The sequence below is a fragment of the Mus pahari genome, chromosome 13 (genome assembly GCF_900095145.1).
Source record: "Mus pahari chromosome 13, PAHARI_EIJ_v1.1, whole genome shotgun sequence".
NCBI classification, from domain to species: domain Eukaryota; kingdom Metazoa; phylum Chordata; class Mammalia; order Rodentia; family Muridae; genus Mus; species Mus pahari.
Window position 1 is genome coordinate 93,743,901 of NC_034602.1, and position 13,796 is coordinate 93,757,696.

Consider the following 13,796-nt stretch of genomic DNA (forward strand, 5'->3'; position numbering starts at 1 on the left):
GAATCATACTTTGGTTCTGCTGGGACTTTATATGGGGGAGGGGTGTAGATGCCTTTTTAATGTCTTCTCGTAGAAGGGATTTTCCCACAGGAGTCTCTTCCAATGCTGGTGTCACAGCTTTCGGTTAGTTAAGGGTGGCCGTGTCTGAGTCCGGCTGAGAACAAGGTGTCTTCCGTGTCTCATTCACTGTCATAATAAACTGGAGAGTTGGGTATTATTAAACTCGTATTTATAAAGATCCTGAGAAATGAAGTGATCTTTTTCCCCTCCCAGCTTACTGACAAGAACCCAGGCTTTCAGAATATGAAACTCCCTCTGAGCTACTGTGCAGCACCAAGGCCACCCGTCACCATCTACAAACCCAGGTAATCTCATCCTACACAGTAACTCCAGTGTCGGCTCCTCCTGGGTTAGTCACTATTGAGTCCTCCTCTCATCTCTGCTCTTCTATTTTCTCCAAGAAGTAGGCCCCCATGTTCCTCTGCTTAGAGGCAATTGCTGCTCTCCCACTTATCAGTAAAGAAACAGTTGTCATGCAGCCTCTGCAAGGTATGTTCTGCATTCTGTATACATTACAACATCACAGATCTTTTCAAAACTGGGACACTGAAGCACAAGGCAAGCTCTTTAAACTGTCTGAAGACTTAGTTAGCCTTTGGTGGGTGGGATTTAGACCTCTGCCAGCCCGACTTCCAATGCCTTGTTCTGTCTGGTATCTTTTCTCACAGCCAGACTCAATGAATCTGAGTGCTTACTGAGAACACGGGTATCTGTCTCCGAGCAGTTGGAGAGGGCTAAACAAACCCATATCGTGACCGTCTGGGCTCTCCTCTACATGTGCTGGCCAGTCTCCAAAAACTCAATCCCTATGAAAGGGCAGAGTCCTCCAAGTTCCCCAGAATTAACCCTGAAGTGAGGTCACCTGGAAATTTATTTATTTATTTATTTATTTATTTATTTATTTCGTTTTTCGAGACGGAAATTTATTTTTTTGTCTTTTGGTCTACATGTAGGAAGTGGTTGATATGTGTTCCCTCGAAAGTTTCAGTTTTGCTATAGATAAAGTAGCTCTGTGTAATTTATGTCTTCAAGAAAGTCTCAGACACTTGGAAGATCCTTTGGCTGGGCACTTCTGGTCCATCCCCTGGCTATTTCAGTGAGTCCACTAAGGTAACCCAGCCAAGGATTTTTTGTATATGGTAATTTATTTCAATTACTCTTCATTGGTTCCCCTTTATATTATAGTTATAGCTTAAATGAAAGTCCTGTGTTCCATCAAACCTCAGTCCTAAGCAAACTAGGGCTATTGGTCATCCTAGATGGTGTGTTTCCCCTAATGTATGTGCATATGTGTATAACATATGTGCATGTGTGTGTAATGTATGTGTGTGTGTGTAAAACATATGTGCATGTGTGTGTAATAGAGGCTAAGTATTTTATTTCATGATGGCAAAAGAAGGTCTCCAAAGTAACTATGGCAAAAAGGGACTGAGCAGAATGGGGTGGAGACTCTGACTTCAGAAGAGATTTGTTTCCGTAGGCTTTCCAACGTAGGGGAAGTCCACTCAGGTCTGAGCCCCAACCCTTCGCACACAGCTGTGAAGCCAGATCCTATTGTGGGTGGCGTTTGACATCTGTGTTCCCAGTACTCACGACCTCCAGCATGCACTCAGACGCTGCAGGAGCTGTTTGCCTTCAGAATGTAGAGAGCAGCCGAGGTTTGCCTCACCCTTTCTTCTATTTTGTTGGTTTGTTTGTTTTCCTTCTCCTGGGTCCTTATGGCCCCTGTGTCCTCAGGTTGAAAACTGTCTACAAGTTACGTAGACCTGTTTAAGTTCTGGATTTACAGGCTTTGACTTCGCTCTGACCAAATCTTCCTGCATCTAAGCTTTTGCATTTGCAGTCAGTGCATGGCTGTGGCATCCGTGTGGTGGGTAAACTGAGGCAGCAGCTGTTGGGGGTCAGTGCTTAGAGCCTTGGAAGTGGGTGGATCCAGACACCTACAGATGCTCTGTCAAGGGCAGGCAGTGATTAGAGAAGTCACTCAGCCGACCTTCCTCTGAGGGATCAAACCTTCATTTACTGGGGCTGGCACTGCCTGTGGCCAGAAAGAAATCCTATGAACTCTTTTAACTCCTTGGGGCCAGCAAGAAAGAGAAGGGAAGAGAAAAAAATTCACACACACACACACACACACACACACACACACACACACAGTGGATGAAACAAAAGGCAGAGTAGAATACCTTCATATACACAAATCTAGACATACATCCATACACACATACATACACACACATACATACATACATACATACATACATAGCTACAGACAGACATATGCACATTCACACATAGAATGGTTAAAGCAAAGCTCCAGGGCTGGAGAGATGATAGCTCAGTAGTTAAGAGCTCTTCCAAAGGTCCTGAGTTCAAATCCCAGCACCTACATGGTGGCTCATAACCATCTGTAATGATATCTGATGCCTTCTTCTGGTGTGACTGAAGTCAGCTACAGTCTATTTATTTATAATAATAAATAAATCTTTGGGCTGGAGCAAGCAGGGACTGAGTGAGCGGGGCTGACCAGAGCAAGTCGGGGTCCTAAGTTCAATTCCCAACAACCATATGAAGGCTCACAACCATCGGTACAGCTACAGTGTACTCATATACATAAAATAAAAATAAATAAATCTTTAAAAAAAAAAGCTCCAGCAAGCAGGCTCCAAGCATTCACATGCATACATACATACATACACGCACATGATTGGTGGATGGAGCAAGCTCCAACACATGCCCAGACAAGCTTTTTACATATAAACATACATACACACAGTTGATGGATGGAAGGACTGATGTTCCAATGCCCACACCTTATTCTTTCTTCCATAGCTTATATATCCCAGCAAAATCTTTCAAGGAGTATTAAATTACAATGTGATTACATTTTAGTTTCTTTCTAGTGAATGATTATGAAAAACCAGTGTGTTTTTCAATACCTTTATAAGAAATGACATTATGTAGCACAGTTAAAGAAAACAAGTTATTCCCCCAAACCCATGTACATTCTTAACTAAGCAACTTGTTATAGATTAACAGAGTGTAAGCAAGCAAGGTAGTTTTCTCAGCCAGTTTCTCTTACTGGCAGGCAGCAGTTGTGGTTACAAAGGAAGGATTGATTATTTTATTATTTATCTTTAAAAGTAATCTTAAAAGAATCTTAAAAGAATCACAAATCTAAACTTTTATATAAAAATCAGTCATATCTGGGGTTGGTTGGGGATTTAGCTCAGTGGTAGAGCACTTGCCTAGCAAGCGCAAGGCCTGTTCAGTCCTCAGCTCTGTGGGAAAAAAAAAAAAAAAAAAAAAAAAAAAAAAAAAAAAAAAAAAAAAAATCAGTCATATCTACCTTAAGACCTCAGAATGCATATCTACTCATCAGCAATTCTTAATAAATTCTATCAGGAACCTGAGGGCAAAAATGGGATAAGAGATCAGTCATCACCAATCCAGCCTCAGAGTCACGTCAGCCAGTGTTGCCCTTGTTCTTGTTCCCTGACTATAAAGGGCCCTGGCTTAACTAGTAAGAACGTGCCTTTCTGAACTTCAAACTGTTCCCTAAGATTTTCTACATCAGAGTCAGTAGTGAAAACATCTCAACCTAGCTTCACTAACAATTTTGTTTTTNCAAAGNTTTCTAAGGCTGTTGGATTGCTCACAATCTACAGAATCATTAATCTGCTCCAGCAGCAGGGCCTGAAAGAGATCAAGGATTAGTACTGTGAGTGCCAGAGGTGCTGCCCAGTGAGGGGCTGGAAGCCCCCTAGAGTTTTCACACAATTCTTAGATTAAGAGGGATTCGAGGGCAGCAAGCAGAGCAGAACTGCATATAACAACATGACAATGTCCTCGGGGCACGAGGTCCTCGGGGCACGTGGTCCTCGGGGCACATGGTCCTCGGGCACCTGGTCCTCGGGGCCGTGCTACGCCAAGGCTCACCCATGTAGCTGTGGGAAACCTTGGGCCAAATTCTGTGAATTCTAAACGCCATTTGTCCTTCCTCCTGCATGGCCCTCCGCAGAAGCCATAGACAGAAGAAACGGTGCTGCGGACACCTTAACCGAGGAAAGTTCAGCATCCAGATGAAAGAACCCACAGTTTAATGCACCCAGGATTTGGCACTGTGTTGTGGCGCCCTGGGAGTCTGCTATGACTTCTTATTCTCCTCATGGATTTTTCTTTCTTTCTTTCTTTCTTTCTTTCTTTCTTTCTTTCTTTCTTTCTTTCTTTCTTTCTTTCTATTAAAGGTCCTGGGACTAAATCCCATCTAAGTTTCTTTAATTCCCTGTCCTTTCTCAAATCCTTTTAGAAAATCCCCAGACCTTGTTCTAGAGAATCACAGTGAGGAGGGAAAGAGCAAGCACGTATTGAAGATCTTGGCTCACACAGTGACTGGAGTGGCTATCATCACAGTGACTTATTAGTGATTATCTTCACAGATTAGGAAAATGAGGGCCAGAGGCTACATGTTGCCGAAAGGGATCAGGCACTCAGCGAATGCTCATTAAGCATCAGCCGAGCTCACAGAGCCTGGTGACACACATCGTAATTCCAGGCTCTTTGGAGGCAGACCCCCAAGATCATTACAGGTTCAAGGCAACCTGGTTCTGGTTTACATAGCAAGTTCTAGGCCAGCTAGGGCTACACAGTGAGACCCTGTCTTCAAACAAACAAAATAATAATAAAAAAATCTCCCCATGTCTAATAGGAAAAAAAAAATCTATCCATGTCTAATAGGAAAAGAAGACATCAAACAAACCTACAAATGAGAGGACAGGAGAGTGATTTTTGTAGGAGCTCTGAGCCAAAGCTCATGTAGTATATCAAGTCAGAGAAGGGGGTCTGGAGAAACCATCACATATGCTAAACTGAACCCTGAAGAATCAGGTAGCAGGGGGCCAGGCAGAGGAGGTGAGGCCCCCTATTTACTTTTCTCGTGGGGGATAAGCCTAGAGTCCCCATCTTAGAGGGAGACTAGGTCGTTTCTCATCCACTGTCTGTCGGTGGCACAGATTGGCTTTAGATTATCAAAGCCCATTGTTCTTTGTTTGTTAATGTATTTTTATTTCTATGCTTGCCTCAAGTTTTTTTTTTGTTTGTTTGTTTTTTGTTTTTGTTTTTCGAGACAGGGTTTCTCTGTATAGCCCTGGCTGTCCTGGAACTCACTTGGTAGACCAGGCTGGCCTCGAACTCAGAAATCCACCTGCCTCTGCCTCCCGAGTGCTGGGATTAAAGGCCTGCGCCACCAGGCCCGGCTTGCCTCAAGTTTTTATGCAAACATACCATATATATCAAAGCTGTTTTTCTTTCTTGTCTTCTGCCACAGAAGCCAGAATGTCAAAATATCTGTTCTCATTCAAATGTTGGGAGAAGTTACTAAATCTCTCTCTCTCTCTCTCTCTCTCTCTCTCTCTCTCTCTCTCTCTCTCCTCCTAGACCCTTGTTTATTTGTAGCTGAACACATTACTCACTGGTTCCTTCATGGCCCCACCTCTCTAGGGACAAACAGAAACCAAAACACTAAAATCCAGGGCTTGAGCTATGGCTCAGAGTGTTGGAGGACTGCAGCTGCTGTCTGTTGTGTGTCCTGGACTCTCATCTGTTCCTTTTGTTTTGTCTCTGAGATGGGGTCTTGCCCAGGTTAGCCTGGAACTCACTGCATAGCTGAGGTTGGACTGGAATGTGTAATCTGGTGCCCTTGTCTTCTGGGTGTTGGACTGGCAGATGCAGGCGCACACCAGCACACCCCTCTTCGTTCTGGTTCGTACTAAGCTGGTTGGAAGCCTCCAGGCTGTACCGCAAGATCGGGCTGAATCATATTTGTAGACTCTGTGTGTTTGGGATCACAGAGCCAGCAGCTTTTTGAAGAACCCTAATTTAAACTCCCGGGGCTGTCCTGTTGATGCTTCTTGTTAAAACAGGTAGAAAGTATTCAAGATGGCTTTCCCCCAAAGTCTGAGCACAATAGAAATGATACAGATGAGCTTAAAACCCTACGGCTGAAGAGGAAATGGAGAAAGACAGGGAGGAGGAGGAGAGTTGAGCCTTTCTTCTTGTTAGGCACAGCAGAGTGGAAGGTACAGCCTCCTGAAGAAAACCTTTCTGGGGAGAGAAAGGTCCTCTGTCTGGCTTCCTCCTCCTGTAAAGCTTTAGTCCCACAGAGGTGTTTATGAAACAGATTTGCTCACCGTGTAATGTCTGTGTTCTTTTACTGAGAAGGGCTGCTCTGTCATTTGCCCTTGGAGCATGCTCTGGGTCTTTGCAAACCAAACCTGCACGTTTGCCTTATTATAGAAAACGTTCTCTGAGTCAGACATTTTGACCCTCATTAAGCTGAGCCTCAAAGGGCCAGATAAGGAGCCCACCCCACCCCCCCGGGCTCGGTAGCCTGTCCTGGGTCTCACTGGCCTGACCAGTGGACCTGGAGAGATTTCAGGGAGGTACAGGGACTGGCTTGGCCAAAGTCTCTCTGCCAAACTCACGCCAGGCGGAGCGTGGTGAACCTCTCTGGACTTGAGAATCGGAGGCTGGCTGGGTGAGAGAGCGTCACTTAGCTGTACAGTTGCAGCTGGAAATTTTCTTCAGGGATTGACGGAGACAGCTGTAGGGAAGGCTTTGTCTCTCTCACGGTCAGTATTAAGCTCTTCATGTCATCTCTCTGCCCTTTCCCTATGATATGTCTGCTCATTCTCCTCTTTTTATTAGCAGACTAATATAATAATTCCTTGGTCTGAATCCAGAGAGAGCTAGTGCGAATGACTTTGCCCTTTGAGTAGATCCTTCTGCACAAAGCGTCTTTATGAGCTATCAACAGGCCTGCCTCAGACCAGGTGCCCGCCTTTGACCCAGTCTCTAGTCACATTGGTCACCTGTACAGGCATGGGCCCATGTGACTCCTTGGAGCCTGGGGGTTGTGGATTTGACTCTTCCTATTAGAAGCAGCTGTGGAATAACATAGTCCCTGGGACTTCAGGTCACCGGGTGCCTAATTTGCCTGAGTGGTCAGCACTCAGATTTCCTTATCCGAAGTAAAGGACCACAGTACAATAGCTTTCACAGGGCCGCAATGAGGTTTTAGCGGAGTAAAGGCAAGGAGATATGTAACCTGTCAAATATTATACCAACGATAATGTTATCAATAGGGATAACCTCTGGGGCCATTTTTATCCATTTGGTTTTGTAGAGAGGTTTCCTGGGCAACTAAGAAGGGGACAATGACAGGTAACAATGGTGGGCCCTTGGGAAGGGAATCTCCGGTCTACTAAGAAAGGGCAGTCACGTGACTGGCCAGCAGCTCTGTCCTCAGGTTCTCACATGGTCCAGGTACTTGGGGTAGTGTGTGTGTGTGTGTGTGTGTGTGTGTGTGTGTGAGCGGGCATCAATTTAGTTACCCAGAACTGAAGAGCCTGTTCCATGTGGTCTCTCCATCCTCTACTCATGCCTACACTTTGTTAGTTAACCCCCCACCCCGCCCCCAAGAATGTTCATAAAGACCGGGAGAAAAGACACACAGGAAATACAATGAGGTCTGAGAAGGGAGCGGCCACAGTGAACTGAAGTAAGGAGACACTGGGTGTGAGTTCCAAGAAGGGCTGGGCTGTTCGGCCCACACAAATGAGCCGCTCCGGAATTTTGGCTTAAAGCTAAACATCCTGTCGCTGCCAGGAAATGTCAGGCCCTTTGCGTGAAAAGTGCCTCTGACCTTGGGCAAAGCTGCAATCGGACGCCGCTGGACCCCCTGACTCACTCCTGGAGGGAGCCACTGAGGTCAGAGCCCTGATAAGTACAGCGTCTTTGTTAACTAACTTTACCAGGTCCCTCCACGCTGAGAAGGAAGGGTGACTACATAGATACTATTTTAATGATCCCTTACCTTAAACCCAAACCTGAATCTGATTCCAAACCCAAACCCCAGCATCTGGGACGCAGAAACAAAGCAGGAAGACTAGTCGTTCAAGGCTGGCCTCCGCTACATAGTTGAGTTTGAAGACAGCCTGGGTTCCGCGGAAGCCGGTCTTTACAAGCCTAGACAAACAACAGCGAGCCAGAGTCCTGTCTGAATGGGCTCAGGTTACATTCAGGTTGAACTGTGGCCCTTCCTAATTCATCCATCAAAGCAAATGTTCAACAGCACAGGTCTCTGACGGCTAAAGTGGGCGTGTGCTGCCATGTGGGATGGGAAGATCAAACAAGGGACAGGAAAAGCAGAAGCAAACTTTTGACATCTTCCTTCACGAAGGATACAGGAAGGCCAGCTGAGGGGAGATAGGGAAAGAGGAAGTGGATGAGTCGCCCTCCTTGTACTAGGTTAATTTCCTTGTGGGCTTCGGCAGATATTAGTACTGGGGGCGGGGGAGGGTCCTGGCTTTCTTCTCCAAGGGTTTTTAGTTCTCGGCTAATTAGGGCACTAGAGAAATTGCCATGATAATTATAGTGTCTAGACTTGGGGAGCTCCAGAAGGCAGTAAGAGAATATTTAATTGCAGAGCTAAGAAGCAAGAGAGGATGACAGGATTCTGAGCCTTCCTTGAGAACAATGCTGCACTGAATCTTGATTCTCAGAATTACCCTGACATTGTCTGTTATGTCAAGGGGAGTCTGGAGCGTTTTGTCTGAGCATGCAGTTTTGATTCTGCTGGAATCTGACAGAATGTCCATAGAAGGCCCACCACACCTCACCCCGTATCCGATGGACACAGGCTGGGAGTCCAGCTCAGCGGCACAGTGCAAGCGTGGTGTGCAGAAACGCTGGATATCCAGCACTGAATAAAACAGAGATGAGCTTCTATCATCAAAGTACGTGGGATGCAGGAGGATCAGAAATTCAAAGTCATCCTCGGCTATATAGCAAATTCAAGGCCTATGACACATAGTCTTAAAAAAAAAAAAAAAAAAAAAAAGCCTTTGCCCAGTGTGATGTTGCAAGCCTTTATTTAGTCCCAGCACTTGGGAGGCAAAGGCAGGAGGATTTCTGTGAGTTTGAGGCCAGCTTGGTCTACAAAGCAAGTTCTGGAACAACCAGGGGTGTTACACAGAGAAACCTTGTCAAAACAAAAACCCCAAAACCCCAAACAACAACATCAAAAACAAAAACAAAACTAAAGCCTTCATTTTTTCAACGTTTTCCAGGGGTCTGGAGAGGAAGCTGTGCCGTGCCACTGTGGTCTTGATCATGTTACTTGTGTAGTGTGTCACCATAAAGGGTGTAGGAACAGATGCTGGGGGGGGTGGCTTTTATTTTTAATTTGTTTGCTTTTCAGACAGGGTTTTATGTAGACCTGGCTGACATCACACTCGCTATGTAGCTCAGGATGATCCTGAACTTCTGATCCTCCTGCCTCTACATCCCATGGGCTGGGATTGCAGGCCACCAAACCCAGTTTTATGTTTCTTGCATAGTAAGCAGGCACTCGACCAACTGAGCCACACACTCAGCTAAAACGTTCTGTTTCTTGTCCAGACTAAAAAGCTGTTGACTGGGTCTTTTATATGAGAAAAGTGAACAGGCAAGGAGAGTTCCCGTCTTACTAGACTTGGTCACTGTGTTTCCTCTTTCTCAATTAAATCACACGTGTTTCTAAAGAGCTGGTTAGTGGGAGAGCTAAGCAGGAGGAGTTCCTACTCAATGTGTTCTTGGCTCCAGGCATCCAGTTGAGTAGAGATCCCTCTCCACCAGCTCTTCCCTGCTCAGAGAGGACAAAATGACTGACTGGGGCTCAGGATGTTGGCTGGTGCAGGCCACAGTCTTCCTATGCCCTTCGCTTTTTCTTTTTCTTTCTTTTTCTTTTTTTAAAAAGATTTTAGTTATTTATTATATGTAAGTACACTGTAGCTGTCTTCAGACACCCCAGAAGAGGTTGTGAGCCACCATGTGGTTGCTGGGATTTGAACTCTGCACCTTTGGAAGAGCAGTCGGGTGCTCTTATCCGCTGAGCCATCTCACCAGCCCCCTTTGCATTTTCTAAATGTAAGTTTCACCGATGTTTTTGCTGACCTTGCACGCAGACCTCCTTGTGTTAAAGAGCAACATGGAAGAATGGGTGAGTGAGAAAACCCTTACCTTATAGCCAGCCTCCCAACCAAGTGTGCTACAGATGAGTGTAGGTGATTCCTTGTAAAGCTTCATGCATATAAATGTATGTATATTGCTGGCCGTGATGGTACACGGCTTTAATCCCAGAACTTGGGAGGCAGAGGCAGGCGGATTTCTGAGTTCGAGGCCAGCCTGGTCTACAAAGTGAGTTCTGGGACAGCCAGGGCTATACAGAGAAACCCTGTCTCAAAAAAACCAAAATAAATAAATAAATAAATATTATGTTATGTATTTACATAAGATATAGTTATGAAAACAATGTCATACATACTGTTGAATGACTGCCTTGTTACTTCAAATGCTGTAAACGTTCCTATCGAAAACAGAACTACCTCAATCTCTTTAAATACAGTGTAAACTTATAATCACCGATTTTACTAAACATCTGTTAATACTGGTTCACTCCCTTCAGTGGTTACATTCAGTTCTACAGTGACATCTTTTTTTTTTTTTAAAAGATTTTATTTATTTTATATATATGATGAGTACACTGTAGCTGTCTCCAGAGACACCAGAAGAAGGCATCAGATCCCATCACAGATGGTTGTGAGCCACCATGTGGTTGCTAGGAATTGAACCCAGGACCTTTGGAAGACCACTAAATGCTCTTAACCAATGAGCCCTCTCTCCAGCCCCAACATCTTTTTTTAAAAAAAAAGATATTTTTACTTTTTACATGCATTGGTGTTTTGCCTGCACGTGTGTCTGGGTGAGGGTGTTGACTCTCCTAGAACTGGAGTTATACTTGTGAGCTGCATGTGGGTGCTAAGACTTGAACTCGGATCCTCATGAAGAGTAGCCAGTGGTCTTAACTGCTGAGTCTATCTCTTCAGCCCCTACAATAACATCTTAACCATTTTTAAAAAAATATTTATCTAAGTGAATGAGTGCTCTGCTGCATACACATCTGCCTGCCTGAAGCAGGCATCAGATCCCCCTATAGATGGCTGTGAGCCACCATGTGGTTGCTGGGAATTGAACTCAGAACCTCTGGAAGAACAGTCAGTGCTCTTAACCCCTGAGCCATCTCTCCAGCCCTATCTTAACCACTTCTATGAGTTCAGTTTTTAAAGGATAAATTGGTTTCAAAAAGCAGCTTTATTGAAAATATATCCCATGTTTGACAAAGTAAAACTTGTAAGTATATGCAGCATGAATTATGACAAACGCATCCACTCCACATAACCTCAACTTCAGTCGAGCTGTAGAAAGTTTCTCCTACTTAACAAGTCTCTGAACGCCGGGGATGATGACACTGTAATCATAGCGCTCAACGCTGAGGCAGGAGCGAGGGTTTAGGCTTGTTTGACTTAGCTGGTGAGCTCAAGCCCAGCTTCTGCCACACAGCTTCTCTTCTGGTCCCGCCCTGGAAACTTACTTCCCTTCCCTTTGCAATTACCATCCAGTTCTACCCAGTCCCAGACAACTGGTGCTTTGCTTCCGTTTCTGTAAGCTGCTGTACGTTTTCTGGGATTTCACACATGAGTTATACAGTATGCACTTTTCTGAGGCTGAGTCATGCAGATGTCTTTATAAGTGATTAGTTTTCTTTTTATTGCATTTCGTTGTATAGATGTCCCACGGTTTACTTATCTATTCATTTCATAAGTACATAGATCACTTCCAATTGCTATTATAAACATTATCACATTAATCATATTAAATAAGAAGATGTAGGAAGGAGAGGGTCTGTTCCTTGCAATGCTCAGGTCACACTCATTACTGAGGGATGTCGTGGCAAGAACTCAGGGCAGGAATGGAAGCAGAAGACATGAAGGAACACCAACTGCTGGCTTGTGTCCCCTTTCTTGCTCGGTTTGCTTTCTTCTATACCCCAGGACCCCCTGCCGAGAGATGGCACCCACCGCCCACAGGGGGCTGGGCCCTTCCACATCTCACAGACTTACCTACCAGCCAATCTAATGGAGGCATTTCCCCAACTTAAGTTTTCTCTTACCAGATGACCCCGGCTTGTGTCGAGTTGACAAAAACCAACAAAGCAAAAAAAAAACCAAAAACCCTATCCAGCATGGTAAGTAAATGCCAAATTGTTTTTCATAGTGGTTGTATCATCTCATATTCCCGCCGTCGGCACTGAGAGTGGCGCCTAGTCTCTATGTCTAATTCCAGTCACCTATTACATCATGGTAACATGCTAGTATAGCTTTAATTTGATCTCCACAACTAAGGATGGTAAACATCTTCCACAAGCATCTTGTTTTCCTTTCAGTTTTTTGAAACAAGGTTTCTCTGTGTGTAGCCCTGGCTGGCTTAGAACTAACTCGGTAGACCAATCTGACCTCCAATTTGGAGATCCACCTGCCTCTGCCTCCCAGAACTGGGATTAAAGATGTGCACCACCATGCCCAGCTGGATCATTTTTTTCTTAATGTGTAATCTACAGAAGTCTGTGTAAAATGCAAATGCAGGTCTTTCAAAAAGAACGTATGTGTGTGCACATGCGCATAGCCATATATGTAAAACCTCTGTAAGTACTGATGTCCACAAACCCAAGAAGGGAAAAAAATAAACTATCAACAGTCAGTATAAAGATGGCGAGAGCCCTGGTCCAAGTCTTACTGGCTCTGAGCAGAGTGCAGGGTACAACGTATGAAGTCTTTCCAGGATTCATTTCATCACGGGCAGCATCCAGGTATCCAGGGGAGCTTCGTAGCCGTGGTCCAAGTGGCCCCGACTGAGTCAAGCTTGTAGCATTGTCAATATGGCAACCGTTTTGTAGCATATAAAATGAAAGAGTCATGGGGTCAGAGGCACATCTATCCAGATAGAATGCCAGGGAGGTCAGGTGATATGAAAACAGAGTCCCCTCTAGAAGGGCTGGACCTGGACCTGGACCTGGGAGAGTGAAGCAAAAGTTACAGCAGGGACTTTGGGAAGGGACAGGTGTGAAGATGTGGGATATCTGTTGAAGAAAGCCACGGATGAAGAGGGCCAGCCAAGATCATGCCCAGAGCAAATGTGTACTTCATGGCTCCCGTACAGGAGAAAGCGATTTGGGAGATGTTCTTTCTGGGAGCAGGGTTCTGCCTCTGCTCCTCCAGGGTCTTCCATAAAGTCTCTTCGACTCCTTCCAAACTGGACTATTCCAGGCTCTACAGGTTATAGGAGTTTCGTCTCCTGGCTCTACTCCCCATTCTGCTGCTCCCCACAGCCACGGCTCCTCTGCCTCTCCATCACGTTTCCTGGGCATTTCCGCCTTCACTGTGGGAAAATGTGCTAATTCCTAAGAATTAGCAGACAAGAGCAGGCGTGCGCCTGGGACTCGGCTTGAGGGGTGCGGTACCCGCCACGTACATTACTACCGCCGAGGACCTTGTCGAGGCCACCACCCACCAGGGTGGGTCAGATGGGCGAGCGTTTCCTCATCTAGCTGCGGTACAGAGCCTGAAGCCGGCCTTCATGTTGCTCAGGTTCCCGAGTGCTTCTTTCCTGGAAACTTTGACATATGGTTCCAGTCTCCTCAGATTTTCCTTGTCCGGGTGGTGGCAGCGGCTTTTGCCCAATTCCATGGAGTCTGCAACTGTCAGGAATCCCACTATGGCTTCGAAGGCGGCTCTACCCAATCCCTCTCTCTAAGCGCTCCCATCGGAGGGGGTGGAGAGGAATTTCCCAAGTGCCTTTAA

The 13,796-nt window shown here is 45.4% G+C and overlaps 1 pseudogene; it reads left to right on the forward strand.

The window, feature by feature from the left end:
- The first annotated feature begins 13,116 nt into the window (after positions 1–13,116).
- LOC110330358 lies at positions 13,117–13,796 on the forward strand (annotated as a pseudogene).